This window comes from Pinus tabuliformis, chromosome X, assembly GCF_031772625.1.
Source record: "Pinus tabuliformis cultivar Carrire ecotype Pingquan chromosome X, CPIR1, whole genome shotgun sequence".
NCBI classification, from domain to species: domain Eukaryota; kingdom Viridiplantae; phylum Streptophyta; class Pinopsida; order Pinales; family Pinaceae; genus Pinus; species Pinus tabuliformis.
The window spans coordinates 725,480,500-725,501,270 of NC_142308.1; positions in this window are offsets into that span (position 1 = coordinate 725,480,500).

A 20,771-nucleotide genomic window follows, 5' to 3' on the forward strand; every position below is an offset into this window, starting at 1 on the left:
AACAAAACAAGGAAAAAAACCCACAATCTCCATGGCTATCTAGGAAATGGCAAGGATAGGCAAATCCACTGTCGATACAGGAAATCCTCCATGCCAGTGACAGGTTAAAACCAAGAAACCACATGCATGTGCTATGCATGCCAAAACTAGTGAGGAAAAAATACATGAAACTCGGTACCTGTAAGAACAATTACTGTAGTTACTGATATCGATGCCCTATTGCACTTTCCTGCTATTCCTTTTCCTTCTTGCTCCAAAAATCCAAGTATGCCAAACCCTCCAGGAGTGATCCAAGAAAAATCTAAGTATCCAAGAGTATGAGAGAGACAGAATAGAAGAAAGCTCCACCAAAACCTATCAAAAACTTGCCAACTGATCCTCATAAGCATTTTTATGAATGAGGCCTCTATTTTCTTCATTTTCTATTATTTTCCTCATTTTCCTCCTCACATGCAACTTGTGATCTTTCGCCTCCTTTTTCTCCTAATTTCCATTATTTTCATAGATAAATTCCAATTGATGCCTCATACCTTTCCAAAACATTACCCATTTCCTTTACCAATTCCCTTAGCCACAACCAACCGAATCAACACCCACTAGGATGTTTCTCCCACCATTCAGCTTGGAATACATGTCCCATGATCTGTGGCCTTATATATATTTTTACATGGAATTTTTACCATGGTTGTTACAGTTATCAACAAGATCACATCCAAACTGTTGAACAACCATACATATGAGGTTTGAATGGTGCCAATGAATGAGGTGAGTTTCTTGTTGTTCTGAATCAAAATTTGAACTTTCACTTTCTCTAGCTCTTCCTGTCACTTCATTTTCTTCTCTAAGTTAAGAAATGCCCCTTTGTATCGCATTGTCCATTATTACACATAAGAAATAGTAGCTTGTATGTTATTCATAGTTTTAACAAACTATTTGCTTTGTTTTTTTAGGTCATGCAAACATAAAATTATTTTATGTACAGTGACAAACCCCTCATCGAGCTTCCATATGGTTTCTCCAAGTGTTGATACTTCAACAAGTACTACTCCTCTCATCTCCTCCAAGTAAACTTCGGAAAAAACTACATTTTATGTTGTTGGGCAGAGTTGTTCTGCCTCTTGCATAGTAGCCTACAAGTTCTACGCAAGTTGCTCATTCTCGGCTGTTAGATACTGAATATTTGATCTTGTTTCTCCTGAATAGGCCAAGTTTTCTTCTACAATAGAATTTGGATGCTTCTTGGTGTCTAAGAATATCATCCTTTCTCTAACGAATGCAGGTGATGCATGATCATTCATAAAATGATTTCTCTGTGTTTGTGAAATCCTCCTTTGAAACTCATTGAATGATAGATTGTACACATCCATTATTGGATCATCATCAAGGGAACCAATACCCCTTTTCTCCCTTGGTACTGGCTCTGTTTCTAGAGGTGGTGGATACGGAGGGATGACCTATGGTTCCCTTGACATAAGATAAACATCTTAATTATGTGGCTCGTATTCCATTTCCATGTTTTTCACTTCAATCAATTCCTCAATATGTTGAGCAAGCTCTCGATCTGACATCTGTTCACCTTCCTCCTTAGTTGTTGGTTGGTCTTGTTCTTTCTACTCAACCTATATCAGTGTTTCTCCTCTATTATTACACCTTTCCTTAGTTCTTCTTCTTGCTTCTCATTCTCTTCTCAATCTCTCCTCCTCAACTCCTATTCTTCCTTCAGCTTTTTCTTTGTCTCTTGCAAGTTCAATTCTTCTTCCTGTAACCTCTTATTTTCTCTCTTCCTCCACTCTGCTCTCTATATCCTCTGCTTCCTCTCTGCTTCTACCGCTAAATTTTCTTTCATGAGAATAGGATTAGCTTTCCTCTTGCAACGTTTTTCTCTCTCCGGACTATCGATAATCTTCCTCTTTCCCTTGTCCTACACAAGATCTCTTCCTTCTGTTGTTGTTTCTTCCAGAGTTGTTGTCATATGTGGAGTAGCCCATGAAGTATCTACTAGGTATACTGACTCATGGATTATAGAGGCATTGTAGTAGTGCCTCCATGGGTCCTCCTTTGGCCAATGAAATGCCCCACTGATCCACAGAAAGTAGACTCTCACATAATGGTCTTTATAAATATTGTGGGGATCATACAAATTAAAGTCCTGAGCACCGAATTCAAATCTCACTATCTCCTTTGCCTCGAAGTCCATGAATTTAAAGTTCCTTATCTTGTATAATCTAATATGCAAAGGAAGAGTGGGCCATGGTGCCTTTCTATTCCTGTGCAACACTGTTGATAACCCTATGGCGAGATGGTATGATAATTCTTACATGACAAATTTTCTAGTGGCGCACCTTTGTAAAACATGTGAAGGCTTCTCTTTGCCAAACACTCTAATGAAAGTGCCACTTGGTGAGGCATACCAATCTGTGATGCATGTTATCACCTCCATTGAATCTCTTGACATGCAAGGTGGATCTTCTTCAAATATAAGCTTGTAAAGTGGGATGATGAAGTGGTCAATTATTCGTGCAATTACTCCTCAATAATTTCATTCCGAAAGAAAATTGCAATAGATGTGCACATAATTTTATCATGGTGTCCATATCAAATTCATGCCAAGAAACTGTTGTTGTGCATAGCTTGCATCTAGTAAGTATGCATACACATAGAACCTTTCTCACTCACCCTCAGGAGGATTCTGAACCTGTGCTACACGGGCCTTCAATTGTCAAGCCAAAAGATCTGACCAATTGAATGACTTCCCATCATTCACCACTTGGTCCAATAATACTCCCCACCCTTCAGGAAAGATTTTTGTGCTCTCTTGACCATGGATCCTGCAAGCAAAGATAACCAAGAGCTGGTAAGCCTTTTTAAGGGAATTTTTGTTGTACACATGGGTGGGTGTCTGTCAAAACTTCGATGGCCTTTAACAATGTCTGTTGTGTTCAGATAGTTGTGGGTGGCATAGAAGAGTGACTCCATGCACTCTACTGGCTCAGGTAAGTGATACATTTGCTGAAAGTCTTATGCCTGAAAGGTAGAAATCTTCTTCCCGCTGGAACTACTCAATGTCATGGTATTCTCATCAATGTGTGAGACAACCTAGGTAATGAAATATTCACACAAGAAATTTGGATACCTTCATGCAACCTTGTATAGCCCTAATTTCCAGATCCTAAGATAAAATTTCGGTCCTCTAAGTCTGCTTCAATGTCCTTTGCAAAAGCATCTTTAACCGACTACCATGTCAATGATGATCCTTTTTCTATAAATAACTGAGTATCTTGATACAATAGAAAATAAACTGATGATTACCAAATACTTCTCTTAGTGATTTCTTTTGAAGTAGCTCTCTTCGGTGCCATGGTAGCAGTGACTACTAGAGAGGTTCTCAAAACCTATTGTACATGTGGGACAGAAAGGACACTCATGGCAAGAAAATGTCAGTCTTAGGAAAATATACTTACAAGGAAAGTTAAAGTAGAAAACTAGGCATCTGATGGGGAGGACTGCATAATTCTCATTGGCAAGAAGGACTAGCTATTTGTGGGAACTAAACATTTCACAGTGCCAATAGCCAAGGTTGAAGCTTGTGGCTTGAAACTGCATAATGCATAGTTCATCCTTGGCAGAGGCCTAGGAGAGACTATGCATTATGCAGTCTTCGTGGCGAAGATGAAATGATAGCTATTGGAACTGCGTAGTGCATTCTTGGAACCAGCTTGGGCTGCACACTACGCAATTCTAGAGGCTAAGGTTATGGCTTAATCCTTAGGATTGTGCAGTGTGAGCTAGGAAAAGTGAAAATTGGCCAAGGGAAATGCAGATCTCCCCATGAGAAGTGTGGAAAATGAGAAGATATGAGAGAAAGTGTGAATCTAAGTGGAAATATGAATAAGTGATATTAAATGCATGTGAACCAACTGCATCAATTAATAAAGTGGAAGGAAAATGAAGTATGTGAGGAGAGTCACTGTAATGGTGACTATAGGTGTAAAAATAGGAAAACTAATGCCACACTTGGAAAGAAAATACAAAACTTAAAATACCACTTATACAAGTTTAAAAAAAATAAAATGCCAATAACCATGAATAAAAATAAGTGAAATAACGCTCACACAAGCCAAATGAGAAAAAGAAATAGAAATAGTGGAAAAAGATGCCAAATCAAAATCTCACCCGAAAAAGCGATGACGATCACACTGAAGGTTCCTTAATCTCCTTTGGAATTCTAGAGCTCCAATATCAAATGTATAAATGAGCTCTAGAAATGTCAATTACGTAGATTTGGGTGAATTATGGTTTGTGAAATGCATGCCTAAAATCAAGGAAAAAATGACACTTCGCAAAAGTTTCTAAAAATAGCGCAAGCACCTCCTTCGAGGTACTAAAAATAGATCCCTATTTTTTAGGGATACTTTGGTTTTCTTCTTTGTTTACTTTTTCTAGGGAAACTTACTATGCAAATTGTTGGGAAAGACTACACAATTCTAGGGAACTAGGCAACTTTCTGGAGGGTGGTTGTAGTCGCTACAATAGGTCCTTCCATTAAACATATTTTGAGTTTCCCTCAAGGGCATACTTGAGCCTTAGTCCATTGAAATTCATCTTCTTAGTCTTCAATAAAAAATACAACATGGATCTACAGATTTGAACCTCCTGCAATGACAACTACGAAATCTCTATTCTATAGTGATTCGAGCTCCGATACATAAATTAATGTATAGATTCAATAGCATTCATGAAATGTACTAAATCATGAGACTTGAAGCTACTCTACAAATATGTGGAAGTTAATTCACCATTTAGAACAAGAATCATAGACATGAAAAAGGAATCATCACACATGCATATATATTTATCGAGGGGAAATCAACTACTCAAAACCCCTTACTATCTTTATTGCATTAATCAGAGAATAGGAATGAAATACATATGCTTGCTCAAGCTTGAGCACACCCTGCAAGTGTATAGTCTATCCCTCTACTTGACTGACTGGCTTTGGCCAACACTTAGCCAATTTTCAAGCCCTCTAAGCTCCTATTTCCTTGTGTTGTTCCCTTGGGAAATGGCCCCTAATTTTTTAGGAATTTCACACCATGGAATTGCGCAATTAGCTTAGGTCCTTTATTTGACTGCATGCACCACCTGTACACATTGGAATATTCTACAACTGATAATACACTACCTTGCAATATCCATCTCAACTGGGTAACTCGAATTCTCTACATGAAACAATTATTTTGGGCTAATTGTTCAGTTAACTAGTTGATCACTGAGTGCGATTGGATTTCCACGTCCACAAGTTGACCTCCGCTAGTTCTTCTGACAGTTAAAACTAGTTAAACCAACAATAATTGAAATTAACTGAAATAGTTGCTAAAAATTAGTAATCAGACATACTAAACTGAACTCAAGCTTCCCCAACTTGAATTAAACGAGTTAAGTAAGTGAAAAATTCCATGTCACCTCAGTTAAATACTCTTTATAGACATTTTTGGGCACTACAATCCCAATCATATATGTCCATAAACCAAGGGCTCCTAAGTCCCTAAAAGTGTTGTTCCAACCCCTAAAAGGACAAGGTCAACTGATTACATCATCTCCCAGAAGTTCTCCATGAAAAACTACTTAGAACTAGTCAAAGTTGGACCATCTCACCTGCTCCATGGTCAAAGTGCGCTACATCCCACCTAAATGCACATGGGAGGTGTGATGCATACTGAAAAGCCCTTCTATGGGGTGCGATGGGTGAGAGTGGACAAATGGTAGAGTCAATTTGTGAGGTGGAAGATCATGGAATCTTCCATAAACTTCTCCTGTGACACTTGCCTCTCTGCATTCACCCAGGGATGAGTAAGAGATCATCAATCTCCAAGTGGAATCAAGAACTATCAGAGAGAGGAAACTAATCAAATCTCAGAAGCTGACTCACCCCCCTTGCAAACATCTATATATGGATCCCTCATCCCAGAGATCCAGGGGCTGGAATTTTGTATCTTGTAAGGAAGTGCTGCTGGTTTCTTGGTGTAACATCATAGTGTTGGGTGATCTAAGCTTTTCATGAGGTGAAGAAAGGATTTCTTGCTGAGAGGATGATGCTAGGTCAGAACAATTGGTTGTAATCCTCTTTGCTATTCTTGATATTAATAAAGCTATTCAAGTTTTCCTCCACATTCTTGTATGATTGATGATATATGCATTTGTGTGGTCAATATATATCTGGTCCTATATTGTTTATGGTAGTAGATCTATGTTCTTGGATAGTGTTATGCTACTTTGATTCCACAGGTGCTCTTTGAAGCTGGGTAGACAAGGAAGTGAGTGGTAAAAATTTACCATAAGGGAGAGGAATCAAGCAAGGAAGCAAGTGCAAGACAGAGGTTGGTCTCGTTTGTTCCCCTCTTATCTACTTCTCATAAAGGAAAATGAAAGTAGTTTTAGTTTTTTTGTTTCTAAGATAGCTACCAATCTTAGTGGACTAGTAGCTCTGCATAGACACTAGATTTCCTGATAACAAAATGGAGACTGCACTGGGGAGTGAATAGATTGTTTGTTTGTCTATATTTTTTTGCTTTATAAACTTACAGACGGAGCCTGAAGTCAAGCCAGCTAGCCTTCGAACTGCATTTGCTATGCAAGTGCAAAGTAGATCAATGCCGCTTTAGTCTATCTCTGAGTTTTGTTTATGAAATAAACAATCGATTTAAAAGCTCTCTAATTGCCCTTGTGGTGGCTCTAGTAACCTCCTTAGATCTACCCCTATGATTTATTTACCGATTACCACTTGCTCGGCATAAATCCCTGAACTGTGCTGCAAGCTATGATCAAGAACTGGATGAAAAGTATCGCACTGTACCATCGCACCCCCTCTTCAAGGATACCAGTATGCATCGCACTTCCTGTGTGCCATAGGTGGGATGCATACTGGAATCCCTGTGTAACAGGTGCGCTGATCAGAGAAGGCTAATTTTTCCTCCAGACTTTACTTTTTCTTCACTCTTTTCACCTCTATTAAGGAGTTTTGCTGTCTGTAGTCAGTATACGTCTATTGGAAACCTCCTTCCTTGCCATTATTCCACCTCCATTGTGCAAAGAACTGGAAATGTTTTTATGTATTGTGAGCCATTTTCAGTTCTCTTTTACAAAGAAGTAGCGTAATTGAACTGTCGTTTCTTGATTTGGAAGTGTCGCAAGTGTCATTTTTAGTCATTGAAGAAAATCTGACTATTCTTGATAGTCGATTACACTGTTACTCTTGTATTTTATTTGAATTAGTAGTTTTTCAAGTGTCGAAAGCAAGTTTTCAATTCCAAATCACAAAGTGTCATCATTGTCTTCATTTTGTCTTAAAAAGAAGCTTGTTAGTAATGTCGCTTTGAAAAATAATTCAGATTTGCACTTAGCTTTCTTTTTATCATTCACACATTAAGAAGGCTGAAAACAAATACATGCATGTGCATTTGTATTTACATTGTTTGTTGGTTTGATTTAGGACAGTGCATATAGTGTGTGCTCTCTGCTCTATGTTGAAAGAATATCATCTCTCTTTCCTTAGTAGCTAGGATTTTAATTGCAAAAAGAAGATTAAACGATTGTTTATCATCTTAGATTGCATTTTAGGAATTGTATATCTACATCATGTGGTGAACCTGAAAGGAAAATTTCTTAAACAAGATCAACTGTAAAATAAATTTAATCAATCTAAAAACGCCTTAGAACCTAACGCACAACATTTAGAAGTCTAGGCTAGAGACGTATTCCGGCATCGTCTAGCCTGGTAACTGTTGTTTTCATTGCTGGTTGGGTGATTCCTCCACTTTGAGATGATAAGTGCCAGTATGGACTTGTGCTCCCACGTACCGTCGAGTATATATTGGGACACCACAATAGGCTATATCCTTTATCCATAGGAAGCCGTGTCTGCCGCCCTATCGATTGCAATGCACTGAACACAACATTCGGGAAGATTGACTGTTGTACTATAAAAAGTATTCTGCAGTTTTGCGATTGGTTTGGTAATCCCTCTATCTAGATTTCCAGAGTAGTCTCTTTCATTTCTTTTCAGAATCCTTAAAGGAAAAGGTCCATCTGAGCACTTTTCACTTCAAGCTCATTAAAAATCGAAGGCGAATAGAGTCATCTTTTGTTTTTTCTCAACTCTGAAAAATTGAAAAAACAAGTTGTGTCAAAGCGTCTAAAATTTATTTTAATAAGAATAAACATCACCTTTCATACGTTGGCCTTAGGTTGAGAAAAATGGAGTCCATTAACCAAGGATTTCCCCTTGGAGGAAATCCTAGTCCTTTCTCCTCTTGGGGAGATGTTGGTGCACCCCATATGGCCACATTGTTGCATCCAGGATTGACAGTTGGCCTGCCCGTATGGCTCTTCTTGACCTCTGTCGTTCAGAACACCATGATTCCTGAATAATCAAGTAAGAAACTAGACGATACCAAAGCTACCCCCCAACTTTCTACTTCGTCCGATCCTCCCTCTCCTCCTTCCTCTTCGCTTGATGGGGCTGGTAAAGCCTAAAGTCAAGTAACTAAGAAGAAGAAGGAGAAGAGAAGAAGGAGCCAAAGACAACAGGGGGCAACCAGGCATCATCTAGTGAAAATCCACAAACTGCGCTGTCAAAGCCTAAATCTCCATGTGTCATTTGCAAAGGAGATCACTATCATCGATATTGTACCTACATCCCTCGGATCTTAAGGGACTGGTCTCCTCGTTTGCACAATTCGGTGTCGACAACCTCTAATGATCACGTTGAAAGTACACCGTCGACTAGTGAAAGAAAAACGTCGGGACAGAAAAGGAAAAGTAAATTCCCTTGTAAACTGTGTGAAGGCGATCACGCCGTCCACCGTTGTCCCTTCCTAGACGAGGCTAAAAGGGTTTTGGATGACCGTCCGGTTTCACCGTTACGGCTTCCTCCTGGATATGAGAAACTCTTGCCAAGTCCATCACTAGTTGAAAATCCGACTGACACGCCCTTGTGGTCGATCGAAGCGTCTATCATTGAAGATAAACCATTTGAATCCACTCTAGATGAAAGTCAAAAGGTTGAGGCGGCAGTTGACCCGACCTTGCCTTCAGAAGGTCCATCTTTAGATGATACAGTCACTGGAGAGAACAAGAACGACACCGTTCAAATTCTCTTTGTAAACACAGACTCCGATGAACATGAGGGCAGTCTACCCATTCCTTTACCGCAGGAAGGAAGTTCATCAGAGTCATATCCAGCCGTCTATTCGGTCCCACCTCCAAGCAACCTAGTTGTTTCCTTCGATTGGAATCTACTAGGAAAACCCCATTTACCGGCTAGTGTACCATTTCAAATCATTTCTCAAATATATAGAATGGTCATGGCCGGTACCATCATAGATGAAGGAGCTTTTATGAGTATCCTTTCCTCAATTGCTTGGAAATCGCATGGTTCACCATCGCTTTTGCCTGAGATGAGAAATCTAATAGGCTTTGATAAAGGAACCAGTCGACCGTTAGGGATCCTTCCCAATGTGCCGATAACATTGAGAAGGAAAACCGTTGACATGAACATAATGGTAGTCCAAGGACCCCTAGATTATAATCTACTCCTTGGACGCGACTATATTTATTGCATGGGAGCCATTGTCTCCTCTCTCTTTAGAGTAATGTGTTTTCCGCATGAAGGAAGAGTGGTCAAGCTTGTAGACCAGCTTTCATTCCCCGGCTCACACATAGAAAATAGTCAAATACCATCCCTGAATGGTCTTTTTATGCAAGGAATGTCTCATCAATCCCCAGTCCGTCCACTCGATGAGCGCGAGTGATTTGAGAGGACATGAATGAAACCCAAGGGGCATGCACCCTGGTCTGTTTCGGCAGGAAAACCTTGGGTATAGGGTAGGTTTCCGTGGAGGATATATGACTGGTTTATGAGATTAGACTGGAATAAGATACCTCTGTCAGAAGGTATGCCTTTCCTGATAGAACAAATGTTTTGTCTGCAAATTGAGGGGTAACCTGTAAAAGGTAGGCCTTTCTCAATAAAAAAAATGTTTTGTCTGCAAATTGAGGGGTAACCTGGGAAACTATACTTCTCTATACCTAAGGGCATGCAAACCTTTTGGCATGCAAGCAAGGAGCGACCATTTATTTTTTAAATTTGTAGGTCCTCTAACCCTTTAAACTCGTAGGATTGGTCGTTTCCTAACTTGCATAAAGAAAGGATGCGGGGCAAAGCTTTGAAAAATGCCATCTTAGATGAGACATCCTTATTATACGACTGGATCGAGCAATTTTTATGTGGAGTTCAATCTCATTAAAAATTAAACATAAGCAGTGAGAAAATGTTTCCCCCAGTATTTAAGCTCATTCATTAAAAAATGAACCAATTTCTGGTAAATAACCATCGTGAATGCATTATCATCAACCTTTGAAGCCTTGGTCATGTTCTCATCATCACCTCGACTCTGTATTGGCCGATCATTCACCTCCATTTGATTGTTTACCCGTTTTGAGGAACATCTATGAAGAGTGATCCTGTTAGCCATCCTTGTGACACTACCGTGATTGGAAAATTCCAAACCTTACCTGGAATTAGTTGCTACCCAAATTTATCACTCGTTCGTTGAAAAACGAGTCTCCTTTAAGCTCTTTTCATTTGACTCATAAAATATGAAACGATTGACGAGAAATTGGCCTCTCCAGCTTGTTAAAGTGACTAGAAGTGCTATCCATCCCCTAGATTTTACTCTTTTTGGACTTGAGGGATTATTACACAAAAAGATCGAGCGCTTGTTTTGTTCGGCTTGTTAAAATTACCGAAAAATTCATCCCTTTTGTATTATTTTATACTTTTTCGGACTTAAGGGATTATATGACGAAAAAGGATTTTTGGAGTTTTCTTTACGTCCCTTTCAGACTCTCTAAAATTGAAAAGGACCGAGTTATCTTTGTCGTTAAACTCGTTAAAACCGAATAGCGACAAACTTGTCCATACTGACAAGAACGAGTTTCACTATCGCTAGGCTCGTTAAAACATAGCGATGGGTTTGCCCGAAGGAAAAATTATAGAACAAGCATATGTTATCCTCCTCAAGCTTGACAAAAATAAAGAGGTACTGGTCAGCAATGACTGGGGAAAAATTAGGAAGAAACTTTATTGGTAGCAAGTCGCTCTTGAACATGATACTTTCACTCCGCATCTGAGTCGGGTTGGGTTGTTCTGTTCACTGGTCATATCACCATTGGTCCATCACACCATCCACATTTGGGGTTAACGCTACCAATCCATCATGTCAGTGTCACCGATATGTTCAAGAGAAGTCGCTCAGAGAATTCACTTGTGTCTCATCCACTGCAATACATTCACGCTCCATTCTTTCATGACCGCCAACCTGAACCCTGTATCATCAAATCGTTTTCACCTCCAAAATCATTTACTCCGTTCCGTGCCATAGATGTGGGATTCATTAAGGCCCTCCTACGGCAGGTCGCTTCTTGTCGACATCAGCTCATTATCCAAGAAGTCGACTTAGGGACAACTCTTTCAGTACTTTGAAGCTTGCATGCCTCAATGGCAAGTTTCTCACTTCCTACGACAGGTTTACATCAATGGCCTTCGACTAAAATATTTTGCGTGGTGTTCGACGCCAAGTCCCTTATTCACACCACGTGAATTGTACTGTAGTACCTTGAGGGTCATCATCATTATCAGTGATTCCTCTCACGCCTGTTAACAGCTTACATCATTGGCTGGTAATCAGGCGATCTCTTTCCATGTTCGACCCCAGAACATATCTCACATGGATCGACTTGTACTTTTAGTGAAGATCGAACGAGATTGAAGACCCCGGATCTAGTTTCATCCATCTAGGCTGCGATATATATTCAAGAAAATAAAGACATCAAATTTACATCATTTCTGCATAGATAATCATCCAACCTAAGGGACGATGGCTCTACCAGGATCATCAGTCTGCACACAGACGATTGTCTGTCTTATGTACATAAAAATGAATTTATAAAGCTGAGCATGGGAATGCCCGCCTCAGCTAGATCATGAAAATATTATGAAGATAATGTATTGTATTGTATCTTATTACAGGTCGCCTTCCAGCTCGAAAAAACTTTGGATCCTCATGATTAAGCATTTCACCCGACATCAAAAGATTAACGACCTCATGCTTTAGGGGGAAACTGTTATAGACATTTTTGGGCACTGCAACCCCAATCATATATGTCCATAAACCAAGGGCTCCTAAGTCCCTAAAAGTGTTGTTCGAACACCTAAAAGAACAAGGTCAACTGATTACATCATCTCCCAGAAGTTCTCCATGAAAACTACTCATAATTCATCAAATTTGGACCATCTCACCTGCTCCATGGTCAAAGTGCGTTGCATCCCACCTAAATGGACACAGGAGGTGCAATGCATACTAAAAAGCCCTTCTATGGGGTGCGATGGGCGAGAGTGGACAAATGGAAAAGTCAATTTGCGAGGTGGAAGATCATGGAATCCTCCAGAAACTTCTCTTGTGACACTTGCCTCTCTGCATTTGCCCAGGGATGAGTAAGAGATCATCAATCTCCAAGTGGAATCAAGAACTATCAGAGAGAGGACACTAATCAAATCTCAGAAGCTGACTCACCCCCCTTGCAAACATCTATATATGGATCCCTCATCCCAGAGATCCAGGGACTGGAATTTTGTATCTTGTAAGGAAGTGCTGTTGGTTTCTTGGTGTAACATCATAGGGTTGGGTGATCTAAGCTTTTCATGAGGTGAAGAAGGGATTTCTTGCTGAGAGGATGACGTTGGGTCAGAACAATTGGTTGTAATCCTCTTTGCTATTCTTGATATTAATAAAGCTATTCAAGTTTTCCTCCACATTCTTGTATGATTGATGATATATGCATTTGTGTGGTCAATATATATCTGGTCCTATATTGTTTATGGTAGTAGATCTCTGTTCTTGGATAGTGTTATGCTGCTTTCATTCCACAGGTGCTCTTTGAAGGTGGGTAGATGAGGAAGCAAGTGGCAAAGATCTATCAGAAGGGAGAGGAATCAAGCAAGGAACCAAGCGCAAGATAGAGGTTGGTCTCTTTTGTTCCCCTCTTATCTACTTCTCATAAAGGAAAACGAAAGTAGTTTTAGTTTGTTTGTTTCTAAGATATCTACCAGTCTTAGTGGGACTAGAAGCTCTGCATAGACACTAGATTTCTCGATAACAATACTTCCAAGAATTCTACTAAAATAGAAATTTGAATTTTCTCTAGTTTGGCCAAGGAAAAGTAAAACTAAGATTTTATTGCAGCATTTTCAACACCAACTGTGCATTGTGAAGTCCCTAATATCAAGCCCTATCCTTGAGCTCTTAATCTATGAAATTTCACAATCACCAGGTCTTCTTTGCATCCCAGAACTATGCAGTTGGCTGAAATAGTCAAAACCCCTCTACCTGACTCACTGAGTCCCAAAACTGCACAATTTTCCTGCTTATTCCAGCATAAATAGTGGATTTCACAATATCAAGGCTCACACTTCACCCTTGACTTCCTGATCTACTCAATTGTGTAGTCACTGAGCCCTCCCTCAACCTATCACCTAGTTCTAGCTTAGTTAGTGGAATGACATGCAACATCTTATATTAGGGGTTTATCAGACTAATGTATTCTTGTGATGAGTGAATTTCATATGCAAGTACTCTATTAGTCCATGATAAGATGATGAAGAAGGATAAGGATAATGGGAACATGTTGAAAGACATGTTCGTTGCTGGTAATGCAAGCTAATCAATAAACATAAAGAAAAGGGACACCATTTTGCAATCACAGCTTACGACATGATATAATTTAATACTCCTCACCTCTAAGCCATATGGAGGTGGACAAAAGAGCATAATCAATAAGACACATAGCAAGGAGAACCAAGAATGGCTTGAGAATTCCATGTCATCATGTAGTCCATTTCAGCAGTGTCATGTCATGAGTCATCATATGCCACATCATTATTGTGGAACATGTAATTATCTATTTGAAATGTATTGTAAAGAAAGTCCAAAGTGTTATCGTTCTATATTTTTGAGGTTGAGAGAGTAAATATATTGGATAGAATCAAACCACTTTTGAAATTGGGATCTAGCCCTACCAGCTTCAAAGAGGGATCTCTCTTTATAATCTAATTTTTTTTTTTAATTGATTTTAGGCTAGTTATGATTGTGCTTGGTTGTTTTTTTGAATTTGGTTGATTGGTTTGGTTGGTTGATATGATCAAATTACTATCTTTCCATTGGGCTATGGAGTCAAATAAAGTTGGATGTTGCACAAAATGTTTAAAAGAGTAATCACAGGGAAAGCTAGTTACATTTACTGGATATTTTAAATTGAATTATGAAATGGAGAAAAAGTGTGTTTCATTAGTGATTGAAAATAATTTAAGAATTTTTCAATCAGACTTCAGAAGAAAACATAAAGATTGTAAAAAGAGTCTAGATAAGGTGTTCAATTAAAATATCATATTTTTCACATCTCCTTTTTTACAATTAGATTTCAGATGATAAACATACAAAGAATAATAGTGGAAACAACAGTTACAATAAGAAAAACATCTCTAGTAAATCACAACACAAGAATCCTGTGAAAAGTCTTTGTATTAATAGTGCTCCAGTAGCATGCAAAAATCACAGTGCTTGATAAAAAGAGTTACAATGATCAAGAACCGACCCTCAATACTTCGAATGAATAAAGTATTTAAGCACAAACTTCCAAAAATATTACAACGAATGCCACATTGACATGGAATTCTATTATTAATTACAAAATAACTGAATTGACTAATATGATCAAAGGAGGTGAATTTAGTGAAGTGATCTGGAGGTCTGGCACTATTTTGGTGGAGAATAGTTGCTGAGTTGCCATTATTTGGGTGTTGCGTTGGTGAAGCTAATCTTTTCTTTAGTCCTAAAGCTCACATAATTTATCCCACTGCTCTTCATCTGTACTGGTGATTTTTGTTGCCTTGCAGTAGATGTCATCTACCTCGGTATACCAAGAAAATGTGGGTTTTACTACAAAAATATGCTTTATCTCATGCTAGATGAAACTCATGTTATTTATAGCTTCGAAAAAATCTCTCCCGATCATAGAACCTTTAATGTGGGAAGACTTGTCAGTATCCTTTGCAATGTCTTGAAGCTTCTTCTTATAATCTTCGTTGGTCATTCGTTTGTCATTGATCAAAAATAAAGAAGGTAGACCCTTCTTGTTTAATGCTTCTATTATGGTGAAAAATTTGTTGATTCCTATTTCGAAACTGTGACATAGGTAGGAAATAACTGTGATGATTTTCTTGGCTCTCTCATGGGAAATGGAGGATGGATAGGGAGGGTTTTTCTTGGGTAATGGGGCATCATCAGTCAAGAAAAGCTCAAGGGTTTTGGCTCTTTTTTCAAAGTTCAGTTTTTGATATAATTCAATAAGTGCTTCATGAGAGAAAGGAGTGGCATTCTCTGTTGTAGGAGCTTGAATCATTTTGTATATAGCTTGGGGAGTTATGGTGAATGAAATTTCTCCAGTAGGGGCAATAATATCTCTTTATCTAGGTAAATAACAAGCATGACATTTCTTGATGAATTTAGGGGTGTTGTGGGTACGGGGAAAGATATAATGGGGAAAATTGGATTCCAACAGTTGAATATCATCAGATTTATTTATAAACTTGTCCTCAAGCCAATAATACATTTCAAATATATCAAATTTATAGAGGGTTTCATGAATTTTATAGTCTCTGTCTGCCAAAGGAATATGGTGAAAGTCGATGGGAGGGTGGATCAAAGGACTCATGGGTTCTTCTTGTCCCTTATCCTTCGGAGGCATGATTGGATAAAGCTAAGGACAATGGTGAAATCTAGATTGTACATGTTTATAGTGTGCAGAGAGGGCTCAAGATTTAAGCGGATAGGAAGACAAAGGTACTAGCCTTAAATTTAGTTAATGGGCAATATCCCCAGGCGGGTGAAATTGTTGCAATTTGGATTGGCACACCTATAACAGAACAATGGAACTGGAAGTGTATAAAATTAGTAACTGGTGAATGGGTGAAAGGAGGGATTTTATAATATTTTGGCTTTCTCGTTGATGGTGGCATGGGTCCATTGGATTAACGGTTAAGTAATTTAATTACTTAATGGTTTGATTTTGGAGGGAGTGGATGTGATTGGCAGGAGAAACAGGCAGATGAGGTGGTGAGAGGGGATTGGTGGGAGTGTAACGGATAGAGAAGTGGTATCAAAAGGTAGAGAAACCACTTTTCAGTGGGTGGGGAAGGTGGTTAACAATTGTGGTTGGGAGGGTGCGAAAACACAAGGTGGTGACACATTGCGGTGGGTGTGGGTTTGAATACTGCCCATTTTGGATCCCCCCCTTCGATGTTAAATTTCAGATGGTGAGGGGAGGCCAAAATGTAATGTAGGTCGTCGGATGTTAAGAAGGGGGTACAGATGAGGGGAAAAGTGGCAAGATATTATCTTGATGTAACAGGGTGTATGGTGGGGTAGGAAAATGTATTTAATGTATAGCGGATGAATTATTTTGAGAATATGGCGAGGTAGTGGAGTGGACAAAATAGATAGCGGAGGAATGAGTTTGGGTTGGAGAAACTTAGGAATAGGGAATAATATATTGAATATCATCTGATACACTGAACTTTAGAATCAAACTTTAATTCCTTTGCTTTTTCTTTTGCACATGAAAATAATATTTAACATTTTATTTAGGATAAAATCTTCATGCTTTTCCTCTAACCACCATAGTGCTTCTACCTACCCTTTCTCATTTCAATTCTTTTTCTAAGATAACATTTTCTCTTGTTTCTTTGTAGGGTGCATTTAAACTAGCAAACCCAAATCATTATTCTTTTATGAAAATCTACCTTATCCTATCACTTATATCACCATTGATTCAAATTAAACTATTGAATCAATTTTATTTCTACCTAGCTATTAATTCACCAAGATTAAACTATTTGGGAAATCTTCATTCACTAACCTATTGAACAAAAATTTAATTGTGTTCAATCACAATTAAACTGTATGATTTGAAAAGAAGTCTAGTCATTGTGGCATTAAAAAAAAATTGCACACAATCTTATTTGAAAACAAACTAAAAGAACTAACTTATCAGTATTGACATTTTGACTTACATCACTTTCCATATTATTTTTAAATTTTTCTTTTGTAGGGTTCTTATTTCCTTTTTTTATTATTTATTTTCTTAACATACCCTCTTTTCATTTTGTTTTTCATACATATTTTGAAATCATTTGAATATTGAAATTATGTACAATATGAAATCACAAATAAAAAATACTCAATCAACTTGAGATCCTATAATTTATAGGACCCTAACACAAAGGACACTTACAAAACATGAAGAGTCATATAAAGTCGAAAAGTCATAGGAAGTCAAACAATCATGAGGGTAGTCAAAGAGTAAAAATAGAGGTGAAGCATCACCCCAATGGTTATATATACACCCTCATTATATGAGAAAAGCACTTTTCACCTTGGCTCCTCCTGCAAGGCATTAGAGAGACAAGCTAGTTCTTTTGAGGAGTAATTTGTGGCTCCAACGCTCCACTATTGGAGCTAGTGGTGTTCAATATATACATGTGTCTTGGGAATTTTACTTAATATATGAAGAATGATGGTGAACATATTCTTCATGCATGGAATATGAATGCTTGTAAGACTTTATTGTGAATGTTTACAATTCATGTTTGTTTTCACCTGTACTAAAGTAGTTGAACTATTTCAGTTATTTTAGTGCTTATCATCTTAAGAATGTGTTGTAATGGTAGCAATTCCTGTCACATCTTTGTGGACTATCCCGCTGGACGTTAGATGAATATCTCTTTTTTGTGTTTTTCTCCACTAAAGTGGTACTACTACATCTATCTTAAAGGATCAGTTTCCTTTCCCTCGGCAGTAGAAGAACCTTGACACACTGTAACACCCTCATTCCACATTTACCCAAGGTAACTGATCTACTGGGGTAAACATGTGACGAGAGGATACTATGATGTGATTCAACTCCCCATGTATATTTAAGGATGTGGAACCGACAAAACCAAACCAATCTAAACTTTCACACATGCTACAGAACCTCGAGGAGCCAAGCAACCCTTCCAGGTGACCAACCCGTGAGGAAACTTGAAATTTAAATGACCTAGACCTCCATCCTCTCCCATGACAAGCCATGCATGCAAATGAGGACTTCCAGTCACTCCCACAGCAAGGGCATGCCAAAAACTGTAGATTCTTTCAGCTAGTTCTGAGCCAGCGACCATAGATTCTGTGCCAGCTTTTTAGGACCTTGACTTTGGCCATTGCCCAGAACTTGGAGAAACTTCTAGAAATGATGAATGAAATTGGAACAAAGGTACTAATTCAAAAACTTGTTCAATGACTTGAATGGAACCCTACTAGCGATGAAAGACATTTCATCAAACATGTTACGAATATGCAATCTACAGGTCATAACATCATATCTGAGCATATGGGTCTCATACTTATCTAAGAGTCATAAAGAAGCTTTGCTTCCATATCACAATAGTTTCATTATCATCATTAGGTCACATATACATTGTACATTCATTTGCAAATCAAAACATGATGGGACATCAAGTCTGTTGTAAAACATACCCATAACCAGCATATAACCAACACAAATAACAAGGATATAATAGTCATAAAATCTACATATAAGCTAGTACATTTACACATGAAATACCAAGGAGAAGAAACTCATTAATTAATGCAAAATCTGACAAGGTTTGGGACTTCCAGGAACTAGCCAACGATAGATTGGTTGAACCAAATCTTTCTTTCAGCAAATCACTCCCATGCCATATTTCAGTCATGACTATGGGATTCAGAACCAACCCAAACTAGGCTTCCTCAGGCTTTATCACAATCCCCACTGAAACACTATGCCATAAGCAAACATGGATGCCATCAGATTTATCCACCTACACCATGAGGAATTTTTCTATCTCCTAGTCTAGGCTTTACTGTATATCCCATCATACAACGATCAAGGATTCGTAGGCCTAATTAAGACTCCACCATCCAGGATTTACCATATATACCACCATTCACTAGTCAAGGGTTCCTAGGCCTAATAGACAGCACATGCCTCTATGCTTTACCATATATCCATCCATTCACTGGTTGAGGATTCCTAGGCCCATCGAGGCACACAAAATCCAGCTTTACCACAATCCTATTTTGGTTTAGGGATTCCTACGCCTTGTGTTCTTTCTTTCAAACACCACCTCACTTAGTTTCAAAACCATCCAAAAATCCATCTCAACCAAATACAAGAGAACCCATCACACCATGGCTATCTAGAAATGGAAAGACAAGGCTAAAGAACATTGTCGCGCTTGGAAAAACCCATGCCAATGAAAAGAAGAGAACCAAATACACACATGAATGTACCATGCATGCCAAAACTAGCAAGGAAATCACACATGCAAATCGATACCTACCAATAATCTCATTATAGCTACTTGATCCTACTCTTTATTTCTTGTTATTTTCCTTCTTAGTCCTTCCTTTTCTTTCCTTGATCAAATGCTAGAGTGCTCCAAGAATGATCTAAGTGTCCAAGAGTGAGAGAGAGAGAATAGAGAGTGAGCTCCAAAAATGAACTAACAAAAGGTTACCAACTAATCCTTAGAAACCTTTTGATTAATGAGGCCTCTATTTTCTTCCTTTTCCATTATTTTCCTTCATTCTCCTCCTCACATGCACCTATGACCTTTCACCTTCCTTTTCTCCTAGTTTCCATTATTTTAATAAATAAAATTCCAATTAATGCCACTTTTCCTTTTCAAATCCTTTTCCATTTCCTTTGTCAATTTCCTTTAGCCATAATAACTGAAATGAACACCCACAAGGATGTTTTCCCCAACATTCAGTTTGGAATACATATCCCATGACCTTTGTCTTATATTTTTTTTACATGTATTTTTAACCAAGGTTGTTACATAACCCTCCCCCTTGGGGGAACAATGTCCTTGGTGTTCAATGACACTATAAACGCCAATACCACTGAAAGCCAGAACAATTGCCCATGGTACTTTATAACAAAGCTTGTTGCATTATTTATAATGACATCATTCTAAAAACATGACAATGACACCATTTACTAGAGATTTATAACACAAGTCATTATAGTATTTACAATAACAAACACATATACACATTTTCTCAACCAACAAATAAAAGGATTCAATGCTTGCATATCCAACAATGGAATCTAGAGGCTCACACCTCCACCCTCAAAAGTAGTACTAGGATTCATCTCCTTCCTAGTAAGTCCAAAATCCACTTCCATAGTCAAAACTCCATCCAATGTCTAGCGCTATAATCCTGCGCCACTTTTCCTCTCAAGGAATAGTTGTCGACTCATTGTTCCAGGGCACACTCCCAATGTTAATCTAACTCCATTTGGAAATGCTAGTGACAAAAAAAATTGTACTCCCCAACCTTCCCTACTCTGCTACACAGAACCTTGGGAAAGTTTTTCATCCCCTTCCATTTAGTCACTAACCTTCCAAGTTCTCCGACATCCACTTCCTAGGTGACCCATCCCTTAGCAAGAATTCCTCACATCTGAAGGTCAAACAACTAAGGAATATACCAACCTCAAACTATCATACCATCCATAGCATGCTCATGGAAATAAATGGACACTACTAGGTACCAATGTCGCACAACGAC